General features: G+C 37.6%; 1 long non-coding RNA gene across 1 annotated transcript in view; it reads right to left on the bottom strand.

Moving 5' to 3' along the window:
- Positions 1 to 26,846, bottom strand: part of LOC109453077 (uncharacterized) — a 231,395-nt gene that overhangs the window by 14,463 nt on the left and 190,086 nt on the right. Inside the window, exons 2-3 of the long non-coding RNA XR_002138239.2 lie at positions 10,875 to 10,972; positions 2,448 to 2,542 (exon numbers count right to left, since the gene is read on the bottom strand). This is a non-coding gene — a long non-coding RNA (uncharacterized LOC109453077). The remainder of the gene's footprint in view (positions 1 to 2,447; positions 2,543 to 10,874; positions 10,973 to 26,846) is intronic.

Below are 26,846 nucleotides of genomic sequence, written 5' to 3'. Positions count from 1 at the left end.
TTGTCAGTTCTTTCTCTGCCCCTTTAAGATGAAATGTTCTACAACCCTTGAGAAAAATCTTTCTCAGGGACCTGGGATCTAGCTCTTTGAAACTGCAGTCATCAGCAGGAGATACTCGTAGCAACCCTATGTCCCAGTCTGTGTGAGAATATAGGAGCCTTATTTCAATAAAAGCCAATTAGTAAGCACAGATGGCCTAATCACATTGACCAACCTCCCCCCTACAAGTCCTTCACTGCTTTTCCATTAGACCATGTCATAAAGTCTTGTCCTCTATTGCAATAGTCTTGAAAAAAGTCTCCCTTGCCATTTTTGAACAGGTGTCTGGTACATTATTTTTTACAGTTCCATGAATTAAAAGGAAGGGGTGAAAACCCACCCTGAGACTTTATTGGCTTTCATTCAAGTAGGCACGATACTTACTCATCACAATCAATCAGACCGTCCCCAAATGCCCAGAGCTTCCTGATGCTGAAGTTCATGATCAATTATGAATAGGGTGTGGATTGCTTGGTTTTAATCCACACTGAAGGTGGTGTAGTGGTGGGCCTCAGGCTGAAGACCCAGCACTGTGAGGGCAGCCATACAGAGCTGCTCAACTTTCCCAGTGAGGGCTTGACTAATATGTTGATGTTTTAAAAGCATACTCCCTAAAAGAGTTAAATAGTTAAGACTCGGAAGATCTGAGCTGAAAGTGAAGGCAGGACATGTTGGGTCTCTATACCAAGTTGGGCTCTGTGAACTCTATAAATTAGTCAGATAATTGATTTTACTGATTTCTTTGTAACACGTTATTCAGATCCAATTTCTTGCTGAAAAAATTATTTTTTAATTGAGCTATCATTGACATATAACATTGTGTTAGTTGTAAGTGTACAACATAATGATTTGCTATGTATATATATTGTGAAATGATTACCATAATAAGGTTAGTTAACATCCACCTCCACACAGTTACACTGTTTTTTTCTTGTGATAACCTGTAAGATCTACTCTTTCAGCACCTTTCAAATATATAATACAGTATTGTTAACTATAATCACAATTATATCCGTGGGACTTATCCAGTTATTTTATAACTGGAAGTTTTTACCTTTTGACTACCTTCACCCATACCTCCACACCTCTGGCTCTGGTAACCACCAGTCTGTTCTCTGAAATTACTTACAACTTGAGGGTCACATCACTCTTTCTTTAGAACCCTCTAATGGTTTTCCTTTGACTTAAGGATAACCTTCAACCTTCTTAAATGGCTTCATGATCTCGTCTCCATCTCTCCATCTGCATGTGTTACGGACATCCTTCTCATGCCTTCTGATCCAACCATTTTGATCTGCCTCAAATTCTCTGGGCAGGCCATGTGCTCTGCCCCCTTGATTGTATTGCTATTAGTTCTGTCTTAAAGACTCTTTCACTGTTATTCACCTGTAGCTCATTCCCCTGGAAGCCTCCCTTGATCTCACAGAACAGGGATAAATTCCCCACTACCATGCCCTCAACCCATCCTGTTCATATTCTCATGACATAAGACTCATAAAATGTGTCATTGCCCTTTTATTTGTCTAGATCAGAGGTGTCCAAACTTTTTTCAACGTTTTTTACCAAGAGCCATATGCGGTAAAATACACAAACAGCCGGGCCACTCACTCGAGATGAAGTACGTATTGCCTCACCTGGTTTATTTAAGTAAACTAAATATATTTTTGGAATTTGCTGAGGGCCAATTAACAATGGATTGCAGGCCGCAGTTGGCCCGGGGGCCGCAGTTTGGACACCCCTGGTCTAGATGGTCCACTAGGGCAAGGACTCTGCCTTGTACATTCTGTGTACCCTAGCAGAGTTGCCTGATCCAGAAGTGCTAGATAATATTTCTGAAGTAACTTACATGTGGGCACTGTCAAGAATTCAGGCTGAGTCTACAAACTGAAGAGAAAGATGGCTCTGCATCTAGTGCTAGCACTTGACATCCAAAATTAGGATCAAATGCTAGCAGCAGTAACAAGTGTACCAATCTCCAAAAGACTTGACTTGAGCTAATTTTAGCAAGCTCTCTCTTACTCTAATAAATCAAAAATAGTACTAGCTATGAATTTTTCTAGATGCAGCTTGGGGGTGAGGGGGGAAAATGGACTCTTTATTGACCATAGGGACCTGAGAGCACCTAGAAAATGTGCTTAGAAGCAATAGTTTGGGATGAGACAGGTTAATCTACCTGGTGCTTACTTGATAATGAGACCCGTTTCACCAAAATAGGGAAATCTACTTTCAGGCCTTGATGCTTTTCTTGGCTAGTCTCTGGGCTATTCTTGATCTTTATGCACCACATGTGCCATGACTACTGGCTTGGATTCTAGTGGGGGAGTGGATTTCAGCTACCTGCAGCCCTCTTTTCTTTGCTCTTTTGGTTCCTTTCCTGTCATCAGCACCCTCACTTCTAAAACACTTACCCCTATCTTCCATTTTTTCCTTCCTGATGACTCTCATGATCTTCAGTTATTATGTTGAAAAGCAGCTGTTCTGTACACCACAAATTGGCCATCTGCTGAAAAAGAACAAACAAACTTCAAGTGCAAGGCTGGTTCTCTCGTGTTATATTCAGCCCAATGTGGTCGCAGTTTTGCTGGTCTGGTTGAAACACCCAGGGCAAGGTGAGAAAGGGATTTTTGTGTTAGCTCAAAAGTGATGCTTGAACGCAATTGTGCTTGCAGTGTTTCAACATCTTATGGTACTTTCTCAGTTCAGTTTGCTTGGTGGTTGTTAAGTGTCTTCAGCTTGACGACTAGGTGGTCAAAAGAAAGATGAATGATCAGCAATTTTATTTTATAAAATAAGACTTCACCAGTAAATACGGATTTAAAAAATATGATTGATGCCCTAAGTTCTAATTTATTTTGAACCAAACTCTACCTGCACTGATGAAAATGCATTTGAAGGATGAATACCTGTGCACATCTCTCTGAGAGGTAAACTGTAATTCCAGAAATAGAGCTATTGAGGGTGTTTGATGGGTTGTCAGCCTCCTCAGTGCCTGGTGCTTAAGCAGAGAAAAGGTACAGTCCTTGGCACTTGACTATTTCTTCAGTCTTATCAGTCAGTGTTCCCTCCCATAACCCAACTTCTTATCTATTAAGTTTTCGTTCAAGGCCCTTTTTCCAGGGGTTCCTTCTATCTGGCTCTATTGGACCCTGTGGGTACCTCTGTGCTAGCACTGAGAGCACCATATTGTAACTGTGTATTTAGTTCCATCTTTACACAGGACTGTGAACTCGCTTAAGAGCAGGGGCTGTATCTTATTTATCTTAAATCCTCAGAAACTTAACACCATCCCTGTTTCAAGATTAGCACTGAGTGAATTCAATTTTAAAAGTTCATGAATAGGAAAATATTATTATGTTTAATCAACAATAGATTTGCATATATTATGGATTTAATAATACTTTGGACATCTAATGACCAAAAAGTCACAAATTAAAATACTGTTTTTAAAATTTATTTTACACTTTATTTATTTTGACATTCAGTATTATTTTATGTTAATTTCAGGTATGCAGCTTAGTGGTTAGACATTTATATAATTTAAGAAGTGATCCCCCTGACTAGTCTAGTACCCGCCTGGCACTATACATAATTATTACCATATCATTGATGATATTCTCTATGCTTTGCTTTGCATCCCATGACTATTTTGTAACTACCAATTTGTACTTCTCAATCCCTTCACCTTTTTCACCCTGCCTGCAACCCCCTCCCATCTATCACCCCAATAAATCTAGTACCCATCTGATACCATACATACTTATTACAATATTATTGACTATATTCCTTTTGCTATACTCTACATTTTTTATCATAATTAAAAAAAAAAAAACACCACAAAAGTTCTTGTAAAATAGAGAAAAAAAATCACCCATATTCCCAGTTTTCTTCTTCTTTTAGTCATAGTTTAAATACTTTACCAGAAGAATTTCAGGAGTGTTTATCAAATTTGTTTTCTAAAAACTTCCATTGGGACTAGAAATGCATAAAATGTGTAATAGGTGTGGGAAAAATTGTCATGTTACAGTTTTTAGTCTTCTCACCAGATACATGATTGCTTCTGCCATTTATACCAGTCTGATTTTTTTTCTAAAGTGTTTGGGAGTTTTCTTTATGAGATTATTCCAAGTTATATTGTTTTTCATAGTTTTGATTTCTGATTTAAAATATCATAGTATTAGCGATGATGTAGAGAAACTGGAACCCTTGTACACTGTTGGTGGGAATGTAAAGTGGTGCAGCCATTATGGAAAACAGTATAGAGGTCCATCAAAAAAATTAAAACAAAAACTACCATATGATTCAGCAATTTCACTTCTGGGTATTTACTCAAAAGAATTGACATCAAGATCTTGAAGAGACATCTGCATTCCTGTGTTCATTGCAGCATTATTCACAATAGCCAAGATATGGAAACAACCTAAATGTCCACTGATGGATGAGTGGATAAAGAAAATGTCACGCACACACAATGGACTATTACTCAGCCTTAAAAAAAGAGGGAAATTCTGCCATTCGCAACAACATGGATTAACCTTGAGGACATTATGCTAAGTTAAATGAGTCAGTCCCAGGACAAATATTGTGTGATTCCACTTATATGAGGTATCTAAAATAGTCAAGGACATTGAAGCAGAGAGTGGATGGGTGGTTGCCAGAGGCCAGGGGTGGGGGAAATAAACAATCGCTATTCAAGGGGTACAAAGGTTCAATAATGCAAGATGAGTAAATTTTCTGATAAAACTGCTGAGCCCAGCCTAAATTTGCAATCTCAGAAGCATGAACAAATAAATAGTTGTAGTTTTAAGTCACTTGAATATTATTGTAGTTTGTTATACAACAATAACAAACAGACACAGTCTCCTTATTTTCAATCACCTTCCATCGTCTGTGAGAAAAACAACAAGACAATATTTTGAAAATAGTAGTCATTTAATGAGTGCTTGTTGAATAAATAATTGAACAAGTGAACAAAAAGAGTGAATGAAGGAATACAAGAAACAGGGTAGTCATATTTATTTCTTAGTCAGATTTCAGGTTCAAAAATTTCTATTTGGTACCTTGAATGTTGGTTTTCTCGTCCACTGCTGTATCACCTGGCACCTACCGCTCTAATAGCAGCAATTGCATTGAATTACAGTTATTAATATGTGTGTTTCATTAAATTATGTGCAATTTGCGAACCAGAGCTGTTTACTGGTCATTTCTGTATCCTTAGTGCTCATACACTCAGAGCACCCAAAAGATTGATGCTTTGGGGTTTTAAAAGTATATATTGATTTGACCTCTGGAAACTGGATGGCAGTTTTAGTGATTCTATACCATAGCTGAAAATTAAAATAATTTGAAAAGTTTTAAAAAATATCAGTGTCCAGCCTCACTTCAGGCCAATTCAGAATCCCCAGGAGGTGGGACTAAGCAGTGGTGATGTGCACTCAGGGTTGAGAACCTCTGAGTTCAAATGTTCTTAAAGTTTGTTAGCATTAGCACTGGGAAATGACTTCCTGGAACCAAGGAGAGCCTATTATATTAAGAATAATTTGGAATCAAAATATTCTAGTTTTCAAAGTTAATACAGGAGTGACAACAGAAGTGCTAAATATTATGCTCTACTATGAATGCATACATCTGTATAAAGACATAGGACAATTCATAAAATCTTGTTTAGTTGGCATAGAATTATCTTTTAATTTATCCTTAAATTTTTTTTTCATGAAAGCTATTTCTTGCAGTTTTTAATTTTTGGATAAACACCAATTTCATTTTATTTTCAGTCAAAGGTTTTAGGATGTTTTAGTGTTTACTCCTTGGTTTTTACTTTGAGCATTTTAAAATAGCTCATTTTAAAAAGTTTTTGTTCAACAATAGCGTATTCAGAACAAATCACTCAAGATTGCCTTTCACATGAATATTTATACCCTAAGATCTTAATTTGACAACATTAAAGTCTGTATTCTTATTTCTTAAACAACCAAAACATGTTTACAGACTGCTTTTAATGCACTTCTTTTCCCATTTGAATACACTATGATTAAAAGTTCACAGCCTAGGTTACATTATATAATTTGAGAAATAACCAACAATGTCCCTAGTGATTAAATATTCAAGTTTGCAATTATTTTGTAACTTTTGTTCTGCTCTTCACTCACTCTAAAAATTATCATAAAATTTTGAAAGATGTCCTCAGTGTAGAATATGTCCATAAAATATTAAATATTCAATTTTCCTCTATCATGGCTTGAAAAATTCATAATTACATGATGATCCACATAATAACTCATTCTGAAAAGTCATATATGGCACTCCCTCTGTGACTGAGTTAATAATTTACTGCTGTGTGGGATTTTCACTCTGCACTGTTAGTCTTGGGAACATTTATTAAGCAAATGTTCATTTGCAAAGATCAGGATGTGAATGAAGAGGGTAAGAATTTAATGAGGAGTGACAGACAGGTGAACTGATTCCATATAGAACTTTAGTACAAGGGAAAGCAGAGAGCTTTATCTTTCGTTGCCTCAATAGACACCTGAAATGAAATATAGAAGATAGAGGGCAGGAGGAAAAAAAATGATGCTTTCCTGCAGGGGCCAACAGGGGGATAAATCAAGGGAAGCGAGGAATACATTTCAGGCCATTTGAAAAGATGCCATCGAATGGGATGCTTTGAGCTATAGAGCAGAGAGGATGCCGACTTTTTATTTTAAAGCCACCAAGTGCTGCCAAAAAGAATATTTCACGTCTTCTCATTTTTCCTTTTGTATTCCAAATTTTCATTGACAATAGCTTGAGTGACCAAAGCATAAAATTGAAAAAGTACACAGACAAAGAAGTTGCCCCAATACTGGTTATTTTAGAGACTTTTGGGAATACCATGTCACTTAAATGAATGCCTGAAATTGCTTTGTAGCACCTAGGAATAAGCCTTAGAAATGAATGAGCCATATTCTCTTTTTTTTGGATCAGCTCTGTATAAACAATGTGAATGAAACAAGCAGTTTGTGTTTGATTTATTGAAAAATTGTATTATGTGGTAACTGTGACTTCATCTTGGGCAAATCTTGGAATAGTCACAGCTGTGATGGGTCAGCAGGACAAGTCATCAGATGGAACCAAGAAGGAAAACTGTCTGGTTATCTTATTATGATATTAAGTTTTGAGTGACACATGTTGAGGCTTGACAAAAGGGGTATGAAACCCATGTATGTGTAACTTCAATGCCATCTTAACTTCTTTTTGGAATGAAGTAAATACATAAATGAATAAAACTAAAATAAACTTATAATAAAAACATAAGAGGTCACACTACACACATATAATTTAAATTTTGTTGAAGATTTATCTGTGGTCACCAGGTCTAATACCTCAACCTTTCAGTTTTTTCATCTGTAATGATAAACTATGAAAACCAGAGTGGGTGACCAAGGACGATGTAGAGAAAGAATTAAATTTTGTTGACCGGAGATAGATTTATTTGGTTTGTTTCCCCTTAAAAGTAAAGGTTACTATTAATGTCTTTGACCATGTTGCACTTTGTCAGAGCCTTGTGCGCCTCAAAAACAATGGAGGTTAAGATATACATAGCTATAGGTAGACCCTGGTTCAAGTCCTGGCTTTCCCATTTGTTAGCTGTGTGACCTTAGACACATCACAACAACTCATTGTATCCTCAAATGTGAAAATGTGCATTGTAGATTAGAGAATCCTTCCGGCATGCTTACAGCTCTAAACTTCCATGGTTAGAGAATGATGCTGGTGGTTCCATATAGATTGATAGGGACAATTCCAAAATCTTTTTTCCTTTGTGCCATCTCGTTTATTCCTTTAGGGACATACATTGATAGGTGTTGGGTTTTAATTCTTTTTATCCCTTATGAAAACGCTATTGATTCCTGAATTTGAGCATTTATTATGAGGGCAAGCCAGAAATGTTTGTGTTAAATTGTATTGTTGTACTTCCATTTTTATTACCTGGAGATGTTTGCCATTTTGACCGATAATAAACACTAGAGATTTCCATCCTGTGCAGTTCCCCGGGGCTGCAGATTTATGTAAGGGCTTAGGTGAAATGCCAAGGTGTTATGATTTCAAATACCCAGCTACTTTGAACAGACTTGTCTTCAATGTTCTCTTTTTCATGGAGATGCGAAGAGAAGTTGGCTTTCAGCAGCACTCACTGAGGAATCAATGTAATATTTTTTTTAGGTGTAAAGGAAGGCTTGACTTCTGGTTTTAACTTAGGCCCAGCTTTTTAAATGAAGTTCTTCCCATTTTATAAATAGAGAATAATAATTTTTGCAGTAGTATATTATACAGGTATTTTGAATAGAACAGGGAGCCTGTGTTCTATTTTGCATGCCTTTGGGCAATACCATTTATTAATTGCTATGTTCTCTGTATATTTATTTAAGATAAACATATTTGATAATATCGATTTAGGAGTCAAAATTAATCTAGTCTTTTGTCTTTAATCTCCTGGCTTTGTCCTCATTCTAGTTCTCAGTCTTCACTTCCAAATAATATAAAATCTAAATTCTCGCTTGCCCTTACTGAAATTCACACTGCACCAACAGTCACTTTACTCGTGTTTCTTACAACAAAATCACCAGCCCAAGAAAGGCTCAATTTTCAAGACAGACAGAGACTGAAAAAGGATTTATAACCAAGTTCTCTGTATCGTAATAAGTCAATTTCCTTATCAAAAATATTAGTTACCAAGGTCTAAATGAGGTCATTTTCAAATGCCAGATGAAATATAGTGCTCAATGGCCTGTGCTGAGTAATTCTTCTAACTTTAAATTTCAAAATGAAGCAAGGCAGACTTTTTTAATCATAGCACTGAAAAAAACTCAAATGGATTGTATCTCTACTTGAAAACAATGTTTAAAACAATAACAACAGTGGATGTTGGAAAAACATTCTTCTCGGATAGCCAATCCAGTGAGTTCATCATTAATGTGTGTTCCTGCATGATAATGCCAAAAGCATGCATATGGATATATATATGCCCCATATATATCTATCATTAAAAGTTACCAACAATACATAGTATAGGATTTTGTAAATGCGTTGAATATATTTTGTAGGATATGTAAATTGGAGGCTCCACTGAGTTGCTCAAAAATTATTTGGTTAAAGGGTAAATACACCTTGTACATCATAATGAAAGTCTTATAGGTAGGGGTGGAGATTAACACTTCAGGCTGTCCACAGAATATTAATAAAATTCAATATATTTTCTAAAAGGTATAATTTATATTTTGTGGAAATGAGACCCTTTTCTAATAAAATTCTTCTGTCCTTCATTCTGTTCATATAATTTTGCTATAAATCATCCTGTAGGAATTCCACCCCCCCTAAATATTCATCTCAGGGAGAACCTATTTTAAAAAGCCCTCTTAGCAAGATCTTTCAGAATTAAAATTACACCACAAGCAATACTTCACCCAATATGTTTCGTTTTATAAAATTTTCTTATCCCTAAAACAATATTTTTGTTAAATTATGTTATATTAAAATTGTCAATTTGAGGTGACTTTGGTAGTAAAAAAGCACCATGTTAAAACATCAACAATTTATCTTAGCCTTTTTAATTGTACCATCTCTGACTCTGTTCCATTGCAGGTTCTTTCTGCTCCCCATCTACATATATAGTGGGAAAAACCTAAGGGCATTATTCTCAGCTTCACCACAAAGAAAGAATAAGAAGGAAGAAAAATTGCTGCTGGATATACTAGGTTTCCTTGGTTTCTGGTAAACTAGAACATTATGCTCTTTCACAGTCATTTGAAGCTAATTTTACCCTACTGTCTGGTAGAGATTGGAATAAATTCTATTTTATTCCTGATAGGAATATAGTAAGTAATTTGATTTTTTAGGATGTGAGATAGAATATGGAGAGTAGGTAGATGTGTCAGGCCTTCACACACACACACACACACACACACACACACACACACAATTGTATTAATGTCAGGTCTTATGCAAGGTCTCGTAGTTGGGGGTGTTCCATGGGTCAGAAAAACTGACTGTGCAGAGCTCAGAGAAGGTTTTTGATGGGGTAATTAGCAAATCTTTTGCTTTTTGTGAATTATCAAGTGCTTGACAAATGAATATTCACATGCTTTAATTAATCTATTTCTTGTATCCGTCCTGTGAGGTAGGTGGAGCAGACATTATCACCCCCATTTTCCATATGGAAACTGATGCTTAGTGGGGGTAAGTGACTTTCTGAGATTACAAAGCTCCTAGTACTGGTTTTTCATGCAGAGTCCAGGACTTCACCACTATGTTTCTGTCAACTCACGTTTTTGTCCTACTGGGCTCTCTGGCCCTCACATCATCTTAGCCCTAAGCATCAAGCAGGAGATGAACCAGGGGCTCACATTAGACATTTGCTGTTTGTTGTGGGATATGCATGAGAAGCAGTAGTGTTCACCGCTTCCAACGTCCTTGCAAATGTTGGGTACCCGATAAACCTTCTGTGTGTGACATGGGGCATCATAGGCTGTAATATAAATATGTTTGGGAAAAGAAATCACTACCCTTATAATCTGTGACTTCCAAAACAATTTAGTTCCTTAGAGAAGAGAGTGGACTAGAATAGTTTGCAGTCCTTTAGCACAGTTCACAAATATTTATTGAGTGCTAATATTAGTTATAAAGTATAATATTTACTGGATGTTTACTATGAGTTGGACACTGTTCTAAATATCTGAACATGAATACATTCACTTAATCCTCACAGCAATGCTGTTTATTATTACTATTATCAATTGCAGCTATTACTATCTTCCCCACTTAATAGGTAAGGAAATTAGAGTACAGAGAGGTTAACTTACTTGCTCAAAGTCCTATACTCAGGATATGGTGGTCCCAAGATCTGAACCCATCGGAACCGGGCTATATGCTGCTGTCTCTCTGGATCTTAGGAGCGGTGCTAAATGATAAAGATACACAAATCAGCAAGGTTGGTTTCCCAATAAATCCAGAGTCTTTATGGGAGGCAGACGTACATGAAGTGCTGTTGCATTTGAGAGTCGCCGCAAGAGAGGCGCAGGCAAGGGAAAATTAACACACAGAATCCAGGGCACCCTCCCCAGGGTTCTCAGGGAGAGGTGTCTGGATGCAGCAAAACTTCAGCTGAGTTAAGAAGGATAAGTGAGAGTTTGCCAGCCTTTATCACCTGGGGAGGCTGATCCCAAGTGCCAGGAACAGCACCTAAGACGCACCAAGGCAAGAACTGACACTCTGTGTTCAGAAATGCTCAGATTTGGGGTGATTGTCGCACAGAATGCCAGGCAGTGATGAGTAAAAACTGAAGCTGAAAAAGTAGGCAGGGCTTCATAGAACACGCACAGCAGATTGGATTTCATCGTGGAGACCAGGGAGAGCCATGGAAGGGTTTTAAGTAAGAGTCATATGAGATTTGTGTTTTAGTAAGAGACTCCAGATTAGAGGTGGTGGTTGAGATGAGGTAGTTATTACAATTTATTGTGAGAAATGATAGCGACATTCTAAATAAGGGCAATGGTGGTGAGAATCAGAGAGACAACCCTGAATTTTCATACTCATATCTGTTATTTCTAGGGTTAATCTCATTAACATCATTTGTTTCCTTTAATGTTTTGCCTAAATCAGTCAGGTTATTCCTCTTCCTTGGAGGGAATTAGGAATGTTACAGACAGACAGCACAGCAGTTTGGATACTTTCTGCTCCAAGTAATAAAAATCCAAGTAGAAATACTTAAATATTGAGGAAAATTTATTATTTTACATAGAAATTTTTAAGCAAGTCACTTCCACATTTGGTTAATTCAGTAGTTCAAAGACACCATCCAGGATTAATTTTTTTCCCCATTTATCTTCTCTACTTTCCTCAGTGTCACCTGTCTCCCCTTTGTCAAGGTGTCTTCATGGTCTCAAAGGGGCTGCCATGGTCCTAGGAATCAATGTCAGCAAACAGAGTAGGGAGGATTTCACCCTACCCTCATGCACACAGCTGCATGTACAAACTCATGGTTCTTGTGGCAAGGAAGAAGGAAGGAAGGGTGTGAAGAGACTGAGAGTGCCTGCACAGAATGCAAAGACAAAAGTATAACATTCAGTTCCTTGCATTAAAAGAATAGGATTTTGTAGCAAGAATCAAACCTTCTATGCCACTTCATCTGACACGTTATCTGAATTTCTTTATCGGCTCTTTTAGTGTGCTATTAGGTGGATTTTGCAAGTCTGATCACAGTTTCATGTAAAGGAGGTCAAGACTGGAAAAGGAAGTAGGGGAAACAGTCTTTTTTTTGGCCTCAGGAGATTGTGGGAAGGGGGAGAGAGGAGAGTGAGAATGGAGATGTCATCCTGTTTTTCCTTTTTGAGGGTCATTTGGGGAAGCGGCAGTGGTTGTATGGTGTGTGGGGGTGGGGCACTGGTTTACTAGGTGTCAGGAAACAGTGGGAGGATTATGCTCAGTTTCCACTTCCCCCTGTGGGATTCTGGGAGGAGACTGCCCTGCAGAGAGCCTTATTAGGAGGGCGGAGCAGTGAGGCCAGACAGAACAAAGATCTAGCCGGACACTCTTTAGGCTTTCTCATTCCATACATAGAAGCTGAGTGGACACATAGTTGACCTGTCTTGGGGACAGCACTTCTGGGCACACTTCATGAGCCAAAGGACTGGGTAGTGGACAAGTTGAAGACCCAGAGTTTTTCCCGGCAGCAAAGGAATAAACCAGGTTCACCATCGGCAGGACTCCCAGCTGACAAGTGAAGTCAGGACATAGCAGAGGCCGGCAGGGCAGCCAGGGCATACCGCATACCAAGGACTAACATATCTGCTAATGCCAGCCCCACCCTCCTCTAATCTCATGAAGACACAGTCCCCTTCCTCGTCACTATGTGGAGGCTCTCTTTGCAAGAAAAGAGTATCTGAGAATCAGAGCCAACCATGGTGAAAGGCGAGTTAACATTGCAACCCTTCTATGCCATGGAACATTTAGGATTTTCCTAAACATGGTTTCTTTTCCCCTAAAATCTTAGTTCCTCTAGTATGGTATGTGATATGTAAGACAAAAACTTGTTTATAACAAATCTTCTTAGGAAAAGAAGGAGAAAAATATTTAACAAACCTATATGGTACCTACTCTTCTATAAGAATATTTGGTTTATTCCTATTTATAAGAAGGGAATACTTATTACTAATGAAGCACATTAACTTAACAAAAAGAAATGTTTATATTGAGGGAGTCTTTACTAGGAATTATTTACTGAGATAAGGCCTAATTCTTTAATTGCCATTAATTTGTATCCAATTAAAAGTAGACACTAAAAACTACAGTGAGTATCAATGAAGGAAATCAAGGTGGGGAAGGGTCTGCAAACCCTGGGGAGTTTCACCCACAGAAGATAAGACAGTGGTGAAAAATTGCTGGCTCCAAATATTTAAGGGTTATGTTGATAAAATCAAATAATCAACATAAATTTGCTTTATACGCTCTGAAGTATTACGGAGTTGTAAGCTGTTTTCATCTTATTTTATTCTCTGTACTCCCAGATCATGTAAGGAGACCCAATGTGTCAAGAGTATAAGGAAGCAGATTGCATCTCCATCTATAAAATTATAAGCTATGTACCAGTGGAATGTGCTGCCTTAAAACTGGGAGCTAAAAGTAGTCAAGGACAGGACAGGTCTCTTTCAGGGCTAAACCTGGTGTGATTTAAGGCTCCTTTAAGGCACGAAGGCTTTGCTGTTCTAAGAAACAGTTTCTTAACTTTCTCAGTAAAGAATTTATTCAGTTGTGGGTCTTTACCCTCTATAATTAAAGAGGCTAAAAGATTTATTCAAGGGCATGGATCTGGTAAAAAGTGGGGGGTTATGACTCTAAGGAGAACTGAACACAGCTGCTTGTTACTCCCAGTGCAGGCCTTGCTTGAACCAGCAGCTGCAGCATCACCTGGGAGTGTATTAGAAATGCAGAACCCTGGCTCAGCCCCTAGATCCCCAGGGCCAAATCTGCACTGACATTAAAGTGGGGGAAGCACTGAATTACTTAGGGAACTGCTATCACCAAACTCCCAGTGGACAAGACCAGCCCTGGGATGCTCGAGATCTCTGAACCAGAACAGCTTCAGGTCAGTTTCCTGACCACCCTCTTACCAGTGGCCCAAACCTCAGTGTAAACCCAGTGGGTTTGCTGTGGGTTACAATCAGTGGTGCCCATTGTAAGGACAATTGCAAATTATAAGAGGCTTAATTCTTCCTGTTGAAAATAAGGGAACATAAGGACAGTAATGGCTTCCCCTTCTTTTTCTCAGACCATTTACCTTTGGAAACTTATTACATGTACTCGTTCATCTTTGAAATGCAGGTGAACAACACCTATTGGAACTGCTCAGGTCCACTTACATGCAGCTTTTTCTCAGTAAATATACAGTTGGCCCTCAGTATCCCCAGGTTTCGCATCTGTGGATTCAACCGACTGCAGATGGAAGACGGCATTTTCCATCTGCAGTTGGGAATCTGCGGGTGTGGAAGGCCAACTGCATGCGCGGTTCTGCGCCATTTTACATAAGAGACTTTCATGTCTGCGGATTTTTGACATCCTTGGGGGATCCTGGAACCAATCCTTCAAGGATATTGATGGATGATTAGTTTTTGGAAAATTAAAAGTTATACACAGATTTTCAACTGCACAGTGGTTGAGTCAAGAGTCAACTGGATATATGAATCCTTTTGAAAATCAGATAGGCCTTTTGTCAGCATTCTGATCTGGGAATGTCTTTTTCAGAGACTGGCAAGCCATCTCTTTAAAATGTAAACACCAAAAAAGATAGCACTCCAATCTCCCAGTTTCTGTGGGTGCCTTGTTCCAAGATGCAAAAGTACTTCCTGTCATAAAGATATGAGAAGTTTGTTTTTCCCCTGGTAAAGCCAATTACCCATACAAATGGTCCCCCCAACTATCAGGTGCAGTTACGGTGAACTCCTTGTGACAAATGGTGCTGTCAACTGCTCTGACTTTAGGACTAGCTACTGTTCATCTCGAGAATATGTAATGGGTTGTGTCTGCTTGGCTGTGTAAGGGGGTCAGTTTCCTGTCTGTTCCAATCTCTTAGCAGCTTGCCTGTGATGTCCACCACGGTCTGGTTGAAGGCTTATTCAATAATGCAAGTGTTTCTTTCTGTACTGCCTTTGCGGAGAGGTTCCCTGTGCTGAAAGAAGATTTTACGAGTATATTTTTTAAATTATATTTCCCCAACACCATACTGTTACATTGATAAATTATTTTACCCAATTCATCCTATATTTCTACACTGCCGTAATCCATCCATCTCTCCCTTCCTCCCTCCCTTCCTTTCTTCTTTGTTTTTTCCTTCCTGCCTTCCAAGCTATCTTTCATCTTTGCTTTTTGTTTTATTTTTTTCTCCAAACTGGTATGTAAACCTATTTGTTTCCAGCCAAATTATTCTGTGTAATGGGTTACTACATTGACGAGATGATATGTCACAGGTGTTTTGAAAAAAGGTGACAGCATGGACCCAAACAACGAAAACATTGGCTTAATTCAAAGTGTGCTTTTCTTTGCCATGAGGAGGTTTTAGGACTGGGCCCTCTGGTGTTTAACTTTGAGAGGTTGGATCAAAGGAAGTTTCCTGACATTACAAAGGAAGGTGTGTATTTGAGGAAATTAGTAAATGTAAAATACATAGATTTTTAATTAAGAGAGGTATTAGGATGGAAACTGTAAAATACCCTTAGTGTAATACAATATAGTATAGTACAGTACAGCATGTTATATTGCATTATATTACATCATATTATATTGTAGTCAGTCACATATGTCTGTCTGTCTATCTATCTATCTATCTATCTATCTATCTATCTATCTATCTATCTATCTATCTATCGTCTATCTACCTATCTATCTGGAGCCATTTGTCTTTTTTGGGATAGGAAAAATATTCATTTGAATTCTGTGACAAATTCCATATACTAACAGACAAGGGAAATGCAAATTACTTTTGTTCATTTCCAAGGCATCATTCTTTGGTTATAGAACCTACCCAAAGAGCACATTAGCAAGAGTCTGTTTAAAAGTACTCATTAAACAAAAACCCAGAACCTCTATAATGATTTAAGCAAGTGATATTATGATTTTGTTCCTACTGATACAATATAGGGTTGATGAGCTAATGTGGCTCCTGAAATCTTTGGTGAGAGGAAGTTCCTGGGAGGAACTCCCTGACTTAACCTGAAATCTGCACACTATCATGTCCCTGAACTTTTTAATAAGCTATAGCAACAGTGTTCCTGATTGAATACTTGCCTTTTTCAGTATCAATAAATACTTAACCTTTTGAAGCCAACATGCACATCTGAAGTTAAGAATGAAATATCTCTTAATTCACTTAGAAAGCTTAGACCCTGAAATTGTTTGTACAACACTGTGACTTCTGAACCTTTTTCACCTCTGATATTTGACCCTTGCCAGAGAGCCATGAAGCAACTTCTGCCTTAAGAATAAATACAATAAAATCTCACACTTTGCATAACTGCAGATATAATTCCACATTGGACAGCACTATTTAGTACTATCTTAGGTCTCCTGAAAAAAATCTACTTTTTACCCCAAATTCAAAGCTTTCCATTGTTACTTTTCTTAATTAAGCTGGGCTGCTCTCACAATTCAAAAAGCTTCATTTTTTTCCCCTGCTTAAATTAAACTCCCTGTGCAATGCAGTGACCAAAACAAATAATCTATGACCTACAAACAAGACACTTACGTTCCCCAAAGAATTACGTTCTTGTTTCCTCCAGGTTATACATCTTTGAGCCTCTCTTTGCTGTAACGACCTTTTGGTGCTCATTAGCATGCTGATTACCATTAACACAGCTATAATGCAGCAATTTCCTCGGTGTATGTCGAGGAGAAATGCTCATCTGAATGCAGTCAAGGGACAAAATTAACTGCATAAATCTACAGCACAAACTGGATCGCGTCCAACTTTGCATGAGTCGTCTTTCCTCTCCTAGTTGTGACATCATCATCCAGATTCCCACTGACGGCTTAATAAGTATCTCAGGGTTTCATATTTAATTTCCTTTCATCTCCGTATATTACATTTCAACTTAATTTCAGGAGTGCCTGACCATCTTATTACCATGTCTCATAATATATATTTACCTTTCATCTTTTAGCTACGTCCCTTAATGGCTCTTGTATGAGATTCATATTACTTTACTTTGTACATCTTTTTTTTTTCATATTTATATCTTTTTAAAAAATATTGGCTAATAGAATAAGATTTCAGTACACTCACACATTGATACATTTATGGAGCTAAGAACAAGATTGAGATATGAAAGCCATATGTAATTTAAGAGAGAGGCACAAATATTACTCTCTTGCAAGACAGAATTATATAAATAGTCATGAAAGGAAGTAAAGTTTTAGTGGAGAGAACAAGGGCTGTGTGAGACCTGGATTTTTTCCCTTGCCACATGGTTCCTTGATAACACTGATCTCCAAGCATGAATTGAGGCTTGATAACTCTCAGGTTGCAGGTTACGAAGCTGACAGGAAAGCTCATGTGACCCTCTGAAACTCTTCTTCTGGATTATTCTTTGAGGGTGGTATTTTAAATATTATAGCCAATGAGTAAATGGCATCAAGGAGATTATGAAATTTGATTTCTTAAATATTGACATAATTGGAATGATAAGAAACGTGTCAGAGTCAAAATCACTATTAAAATAAGATTTGATGTGATTACAAAATAAACTGCATTGTAAATAACCATTCTAAAAAAGGAAGAAAAATTATAGATTTTTATAATTAAGAATAGGCTAAAATTCAAATTTATATGATTTAAAAACAAGCTGTGGCCCTCCTTATTTTTAAAACATGAACTAAATTCTACTCTGTGCTTTTCCAGTTTAAGAAAGCAGACCAAGAGCCCTTCATCTGCTGCCTCAGGGTGATTGGATGTGTTACCTCCCGGTAACTTCCCAGCACTCCCCAGCATGGAGGCAGCTGATGAAAGGGTGTGGTGGGAGAACTAAGCCAGCATGCCACTTCTCCTAATATACTCTGATCCATTCTATGTTACTGATCTGAACAAAGTGCTATGGGTGCTCAGAGAAGGGGGAGATTGATTTTGATTCTTCTCTTTAGGAACAGAGGTGAGAGATATGGCAGAGAGGATGTGGGAAGTGTCAAGGAAAAGGGAAACATTTTAATTGAGTTTCGAAGATGGGGTAGAATTTCACTCGACTGAGAAGGGTTGAGGAGAGAGCCCTCTCATCTCCCTTTGATTAGTACAACTATGGCAGTGAGTCACTCAATGGAGAAGTTGAGAAGAACTTCGATGATCTGTTTCCTACTGCTCACCTCTCCAAGTTGCAAATTATAGGAGCACTATTTCCCTCTGTAACCCTGACCAGTTTGTGTGGTAGCTGATAGGCCATTAGGTTTAGACATACATCATTAATGCAAAGAGTGATAGGAATCATTTTAATTTTCCCAACTTTCATTTTTATATACATACAAATTAAACACTGTAAAATGATGACGCAGAGAAGAAACTTGTATTTGTCATTACTCTCAAATAAATTACTTGAATTTTGTATATATAAGCATTTACTTTCTGAAAGTTTCCTCAATAAGATTCAAGTTCTGCTTTGAATGAGATTCTTTAAGGAAACCTTGTAATAGTCATTGCTCTAAAATTGATTGCTTACTTGAGCTTAGTTCTCTGCATATAACCCATCCCTCCGGTGTTTATACTCTGCAGGCGTGATTTCTTCAATACAAGCAGTAACCTCAAAAGCTTAATATAGCTTTTCAGCATTCCCAACTAATTTTCAAGGAGAAACATCCTCTTAAGCAAAACAGCTCCACGAATTCCCATGGAATTCTGCACACTGTCCAGAACACACAGATGAATTCTCTGTAACCAGGAGAATTGTGTAGATTTGCTGTGTGACAATCAGAAATAGTTTGCTCCAAATTAAAGCCTGTAAACTGGTATATGTCTAGATTGTGAAAGTTCAGCTATAAATGCTTATCTATCTATCTGTAATCATTCAATTATTCATTCATTCATCTGACATCCAACATCCATCTGTTGGATTTCTGTCTACTCTATCCCAGTCACTCTGCTAAATACGAGAGTTAGAAAGACATAAACAGTTCACATTGACAAGCAGTATAGTATTATAGAAAAAATAAGTCAGGATTTAAATGCTGGCTCTGGTATTCAACAGCAGTATTAGTTTGTTCAGGCTGCCAGAACAAAATACTACCGACTGTGCGGCATAAACAACAGAAATTTATTCTCACAGTTGTGGAGACTAGAAGTCTGAGATTAGAGACTTAGGGCACCAGCATGGCCAGGTTCTGGTAAGAGCTCTCTTTCTGGCTTGCAGATGACCACCTTCTTGCCGAGTCCTCTCTGGTATCTCTTCTTATAAAGACACTAACCCCATCATGAGGGCCCCACTTTCGTAACCTCATCTAAACCTAATTACCTCCCAAAAGCTCCACCTCCAAATACCATCACATTGGGGGTTAAAGTCTTCAACACATGAATTTCGAGGGGACACAATTCAGTCCATAACAGCAGCTGTGCTACTTTGATAAAATGTTATAACTTCTCTCTCTACTTCCTCTATTATACAGATAAAATTGCATGCATTTTAGGTTATTTGATAATCACATAGGTAGTATAAATAAAAGTACCTGTAATATATGGTGACTGATGAACAATAGGGACTGAATAAATATTAGTGTCATGTGCCTTTTCTCTCTGCCCTTACCTGGCCAAAAGCTCCCAGTGGTAGGAATGGATTAGAGGGTGGGGCAGAGAGAAATAAACCAGCAAGCCACGTACCATACTGCTTTCTAGTTCACTGTATAGTAGCAATATAAAAAAAAATGCTATAAATGCTCTTCGAAGGGAGAAATTAATTCTGATTCCACCCCCTGGGAACAGTGGACACAGAAGGAGCAGAACTACTCTAGACTGAGAAGGTGGGAAAGAACTTCCAGGCTGAGCAAAGACACGCATGCATGATCGGGCACATTTCATGGGGGAATCTGGTGTGACAGGGCTGTGAGCACCTATCTAAGGAATTTCAACATGTTTTAAGGCAACTTGCTTTATTCCTTCGATAGCTCCTCTATCGTTTCATCTGCTCATCGTAATAATATATCATCTCTAGGTGAGGGAAACCTATGCCCATTATCACTGAGTACAGATTGGGAAGATTGTAGCACCTTGGGTGTTGGAGTTGCAGACATAAAAGGCTTCACGGGGCTTCCAAATACAAGAAGATACTTGAAGGAAGGTTCAGCCTCCTCTGGGGCCTGATTGAGCCCCTGAGCAGCTGCTGGTTTACGTCCTTGAAAGGACGTCTGTAAGGAAAATCCTTCTACACAGTCCCAAATGCTGCAAGTTGCCTTTGCCAGGTAACAGCAACAACAACAACAACACAACCCCTTTTGTTTCACATATAGGGACTAAAGTAATAGAGGCACATACATTAACACTTAGGGAATCATATTTTCCTTCTTCAAGTAAAACAAAATAGATCCCACTTTTTATTATAATGGTAGTTCATGTTCAATTTAAATATCACAAAATACAGATAAAGGAGAACAAAATAAGTCATCTGTATTCCTGTTACTTAAAGATAAGTAATATTTAAATTCTAAGGGATTGTACAGTTTAATCAGCATGTTATACAGGTAATATTGTACTTTTTAAATATAGCTTTTAATCAGTTTTTATTAGATTTCATCAGAAATAAAGTGTTTCTTCAATTTAATTGTAATGACTACTTAGTATTTTAGTGTAAGGTTATACCATAATTTGTTTTAGCCAATTTCATATTCTTGTTGATTTAGCTTTTTTTTTTTAACTTTATGATACACTCTTACAGTTTGTAAATTTAACATAAATTAATACGTCTTAGGATAAAGTTCTAGAAGTGGACTATTTCAATTTATGGGTATATACATTTTAAAGTGTTACAAGTTACATGAAAGACAGTTTGGGGAATATAATCAATAATGTAAAGATTTGTATGGTGTCAGATGGGCACTTGTCTTATCAGGGAGACCACATCATTGACTGTAGATTCCTGACCACTGTGCTATACACCTGAAGCTGAAGTTGAATAATACTAAATGTCAACTAAAATTAAATATATAGAGAGTCACGGGATGTGGAGTACAGCATAGGGAATAGAGTCAATGGAATTGTAACTGCTATATACGATGTCAGAGGGGTAGAAGACTGGGGGGTTATCACTTTGTCAGAGGTGTAAATGTCTAACTATTACATTGTTTTCTACACCTGAAACTAATACAAAAATTTTAAAAAATCAAAACAAAACAACAACAAAAAACAAGGCACTGACCACAAAGGATGTATGGATATAAAAATTTACCAAACTCTCACGACTATGTCCCTATATTTTTGCTAACACTGGACACTGTATCTTTTAATAGCCTATTTGATATCTATATTTAAGAATAAACTTTAATAAGAAGGAACTACTTGAGCTTTAGAAGAGGGAGAACGGAATTCCAGATAGAGAGAGAAGGTCTTGAGAGTCTAAGGATGCACCTTGCCTAATCTGTGTTTTTTGCCTGGGGCTAGCCCTGAATTTCAAGATGTGTTCTCTGCACTTTGTCCAAGAGGTCATGACATACTTATTCGGAGTTATCAAAAACAAACAACAACAAAAAAAACTTTGAAAACTTTCCCCATTTCTCTACAAATATGTTCTTTCTTTCTCATCGTAGCTACCTTCTCTATTGTAGCAATTAAGGGCAAGTAACAGAGGTCAGCCTCTCCCCAAGGGGTGTCCACACCCTCTCCACAGACCACTGTGGAATAAGGCCGCAGAGGTGCTGCCTCTGCGGGCAGGATCAGCTCTTGGATTTAAGAGATATTCATTTTTTATGTATTTGATGATACAAAGAAATTGGAACTTTCACAGGGTGGATTACTGGAGCAATCATGGAAATAAAACCAACAGAAGGGAATTTTTCTAAAATCATGTTTTCAGGGAATATCACTATACTCATAATTTACTAAATCATAAATCTGGAGCTGAGTATAAAGAAAGGACTCCTGCGTGGAAGTTGCCTTACGTTCTAACTAGTAGTTTGTAGTTAACAGGACTGTGTCTGTCCCAGTGTAGTATAGGGAAAGAAATGGTTACAGATAGTATAAGGTAGTCAGAGGGCTGGTTGTGAGGGAGAGACCTGTATTAAAATCCACTTCCATTATCCACTAGCTGTGTAACTTTCGCAAGTGGATTCATCTTCTCCTAACTCCTATTACCTAAGGTAGTTCATCTTATCTATAAAATATGGATAACAAAAGTCTCCCTAAAGGGTGCGGGGATTAAATGACATATGAGTATCTATAAAATACTTGGCAAAATGTCTAGGTCATAATAAGTAGTCAACAAAGAGTAGATACAGTTGTAACCAACTGAGAGTCTAATAGCCTAACTCATGTTAACATTATGTAAAATGAAGACTCCACATTCTGATAATTATTCTATAGTTTTAAAATGTTCACAAATGATAAAAAAGGGGAAGGAGGATACATACACACAACTGCTAAATTCTAACATAGAAAGAAAGATATAATGTAGTAGATCATTGTTCTGCCACTGTATTGAAATTTAGTCCGTTTCAACCAGAAAATTGATCTTGGCTGGGGCAAAATATATAGGCTTTTTTTGGTTTGTTTGTTTGTTTGTTTTTTAGGGCAGGCCTCAGTTTCTATAGGTTTCTTGGATTGAGATGAAAGACAGCTAATTTCTTCTTCTAGGGAACAGGTAAAGTGATATCAACTACATAAATTTACAAGTAGGCTTTTTCTATGGGTATCTTGGGAAAGTGAAAATTCTGGCCAAATGACAAATCAGATCTTAGATAATGAACCAAGATACAAAGATTATTTAACAAGAGGCTGGAAACAGCTGATGAGCAATTCAATGGTATCTATCTCTAGACTAATGAGCGATGGTTACTGAAGATAGTGTAACAAATGTCTGGATACTGAAGTGTCTTGTTTATCCTTTTCAATCCTCCCCCAGTGACTAGCAGAATTCATACATACAGGCATTCAAGAGCTACTTGTTTCTAATTAATTCCAATGTATTAGATTTCATTCTGTTACCATGTCTATAATACAATATTTTAATACTTCAGTATGGAAAGAGTAGCATATTATGTATGTATCTTTCCCCATACTATGCAGGGCAGACATAGCCCTTTTAACCATGCACAACTACTGTTTACAACTTAAAGCAAGCTCAAGGCAGGCGCCCTTTCTTTATATTCATGGAGGATTTTGTATGTAAGTATGTATGTATGTATGTATGTATGTATGTATGTATGTATGTACCAACTAGTTTAGTGGTTAATTGTAGGAACAGTCAAGTTGTTTTAATCAAGAATCCATGGTAGGGTAACATTTTATCAGGTGGGCTACACTCCAGAGGTGGCTACCCCAAAGTGTGTAGAAAACTATCCATGTTCCAACTGGCACTTGAGCTGATGTTAATTAACACAGTGAATGTAAAAAATGGGTTGTTATTGATCAAACTAGTGGCATGTTATTTACTGTGCTGAATGTCAGAAATGGGTCCTCACTGTGAAATGAAAGAATGTAAGCTGGCTAATATGTTTATAGGGCACCCTTCCCTTCCCGTGTTCCTCTTGCACACACGAGTACTAAGACGCCAGTGGTGTCTGTAGCCAGGTATCATGTCCTGTCACATACAGGACAGGAAGCCCCAAATGGCCCTGAGCACAGTCACTTTTGAGGAGGAAGGCTGTCTGCTTGATGTACTAACTCTAAGGGTAACAGAAATCTACTCCTAGAATATGGTCACATGTCACAATTGCCAAAAGGGACACTGAGTTCACAGGACAGACTGCATGAAGTATGTTATGGCTTACTAGCTAATGCTTGCTTATTTAGTGAATGTCTGAATGTGTGGAAGAATTGGGCTTGGAATGATTTTCATTGGCCAAGCTGTATGTTCAGAAGTAGCAATGGAATCCTCACCCACCTCAGATTTCTTCAGGGGCTACTGCTGCCTACCACAAGCACCAAAGAGTCATACATGCTCACATTGGCTTAAGTCAAATTCACAGCATGATTGCTTGCTCTGTACAGTGGCCTCTTTATTACTTCCTCTGATTTTTGGAGAAGATCCTGCTTGTTCAGGAATGTTTAGAGCAGCTTACGTAGATTGTGCTACCATTCCTAAGTAATGTTGTTCTCTTAGATTTAATTTAAAAATTCCGATATTGTATTTTCTTTCTTTCCTCTGAGTGTACTAGACCCAGTGACGTTTGGTTATGATGGATGGTAGAATATATTGCCTTCAGTTTTTCCCCAAAGGAAATGTTGGTAAAGGGAGAGAAATGGCTTCCCCTCTATGCACAAATGCTATAGTGCCAGGATGGAGCCTGTCATAGGTCCCGAAATGGGAGTGGGCCAAGGAGAAGAAGAGGAAGGCGCATAATGTTGGCCATGGTGGGAGTCTGGAGGGGATAAGAGGAAAACTTTCTCTAATAATAGTAATTACTTTTATGGCGACTATTTACTAGGGGCATAACATGTGTAAAGCAATGTGATATGTTTTCAAGATTGTGATATAGTTACTTAAAATCTCTGTGAGGTAGTTATTACTATCCTCATTTTACAGAAGAGAAAACTGAGACTCAGAGACGTTAAGCAGCCCACTTATAAGGGGTGGTGACAGAAATCAAACCCAGGTCTGTCAGATCCTAATACCTATAGCTGTGCCACCCAGATGGCCAGACATTCATTCAAGCTCTCCAGAATTTCTTTTGTATTATCCACTTAAGAATAGAGGTTACTACTTACTTTTAAGACAATTCTATATACTTGTACACACACATTTCTATTTATTTTATATGCTTTTAGTAATTGATTACTGAATCCTACGCTTGTTTCTGCTGATACTTCTAAAGATTCTGTAACGAATATATGGGTAAGGAAGGAGACTTGGCTTTGGGTGGTGACCTCACAATGCAATATACAGTTGATGTATTATAGAATTGTACACTTGAAACCTATATAATTTTATGATCCAATGTCACCCCAATAAATTTAATTTAAAAAATTCTGTAACCTGGGAAAAGAAAGAAAATGAGTCTCCCACTTTTCCTGTGACCCTCATTATAACATCTTAGCACAATTTTAAATATTTTGGGTGAACTCCTACTTGCAGAAATGTTAAAAGCAGATCACATAGATCATTTTACTATCCCCAAAATAGATGAAAATATTTCATTTTCTTCCTTTTTTAATACAAAAATGAGAGATCTATGCTTATGAGAGGGATATTAGAAAACATGGACAAGCAAAAGAATCAATAATAATACTATCATTTAGAGGACACCACTGTTACAGTTTTGGAATCTATGTCTTTTGTTGTTTTCCACCAGTGCATATATTCAGAGGGTGCCAAAAAATATGTATATACATTTTAAGAAAGGGAAAACCTGTATTAGAATGGTAATACTCAATATATACCGATAACAAAAGATGAATACAAGTCATGTGTATACATGTTTTTGGCACCCCCGGTAGTAGCAAAGTAGAACCACATGGAAACTATTTCACAACATTTCTCTTATAAACACATTATAAACATCTTTCTGTGTTGCTAAATATAAACATGTAAAATATGTAGCCTCAATGTAAGAATTATAATTGGTTTCAACATTATATCCCCACCCTTCAACCCCAGAAACGCTTAAAATCTTTTTACCATCACTGTGTTGGGGGCATATGTATGACATTGTTACACAAGAGAGAATAAAAGTTGTTTATGAAGTGTAACCGTGCTATTCTCCCCCAGCACAACTTGAAAACCAACTTCTCCTTGATCATCACTGATGACATAACTGAAGCCATTTGATGCTGCTGTTCTGTAAATTTTGTTACATTGTGTTCAGGGAACTGGGTCAATATAGTCACAGATCGAACCCTGGGCACTTTGGCAGCGGCAAAATCAATGCTGTTCTGCATTTCCTTTATCGATAGACCCTGGAGGACCACACTTAGACCCAACCCTGCATTCACATTTTAGGAAACCTATCTCCAAAAAGTGGATATTAACTCTTTGCTATTTGATAGAAGTAACCAGCAGCACATCCCTCTTTCAAAATGAGAGAATTTAAAACTATCTATAAAAAATTGTCCATGACTTTATTTCTTAGATCTCTGATAGCCCACTCCCTCCCCATCGTTGGGCACCTGATTGTTAATCTTAGAACTCAATATGCAGATATATGAGTATCCACATGACAGTGTCTAAAAACTGCCGTTCTTTACTGATGGTACTCAAATAAGACAGGTGATCTTAGAAGGGAAACACAAAAGCAAAAACAAACCAAAAAAAACACACAAAACTAACAGTAACAGCAACTAACCCCAAATCAAACAAGAATACCAAAAAGAATTCAAGATTTTTATCCCTCGACTTCAGAGGAAGGCGAAGGCACTTAGTTGACTTTGCCTTTTGCTGGTGTTCAGTCTCTCAGGCCCTCCTCAGTTTTAAGAACCAAGAGCCACTAGAGGGAAATAGGAAGTTGAAACATATTAATATGTCAAAGTGTGGAAAGGTGAGTCTGAGTCTCAGCATTTCCCATGTGGGTGTGTTTTGATTTCTTGTCGATTTGCTTATTTTTTTCTCTTACCTGGAGCTTCAGAGGCTAAACTTGAAAGTGCAGAAGATCCTGACTGAACTGCTGAA

This window comes from Rhinolophus sinicus, linkage group LG04 (assembly GCF_036562045.2).
Source record: "Rhinolophus sinicus isolate RSC01 linkage group LG04, ASM3656204v1, whole genome shotgun sequence".
In the NCBI taxonomy this organism is placed as follows: domain Eukaryota; kingdom Metazoa; phylum Chordata; class Mammalia; order Chiroptera; family Rhinolophidae; genus Rhinolophus; species Rhinolophus sinicus.
This window is presented reverse-complemented; position numbering and strand designations above follow the sequence as displayed.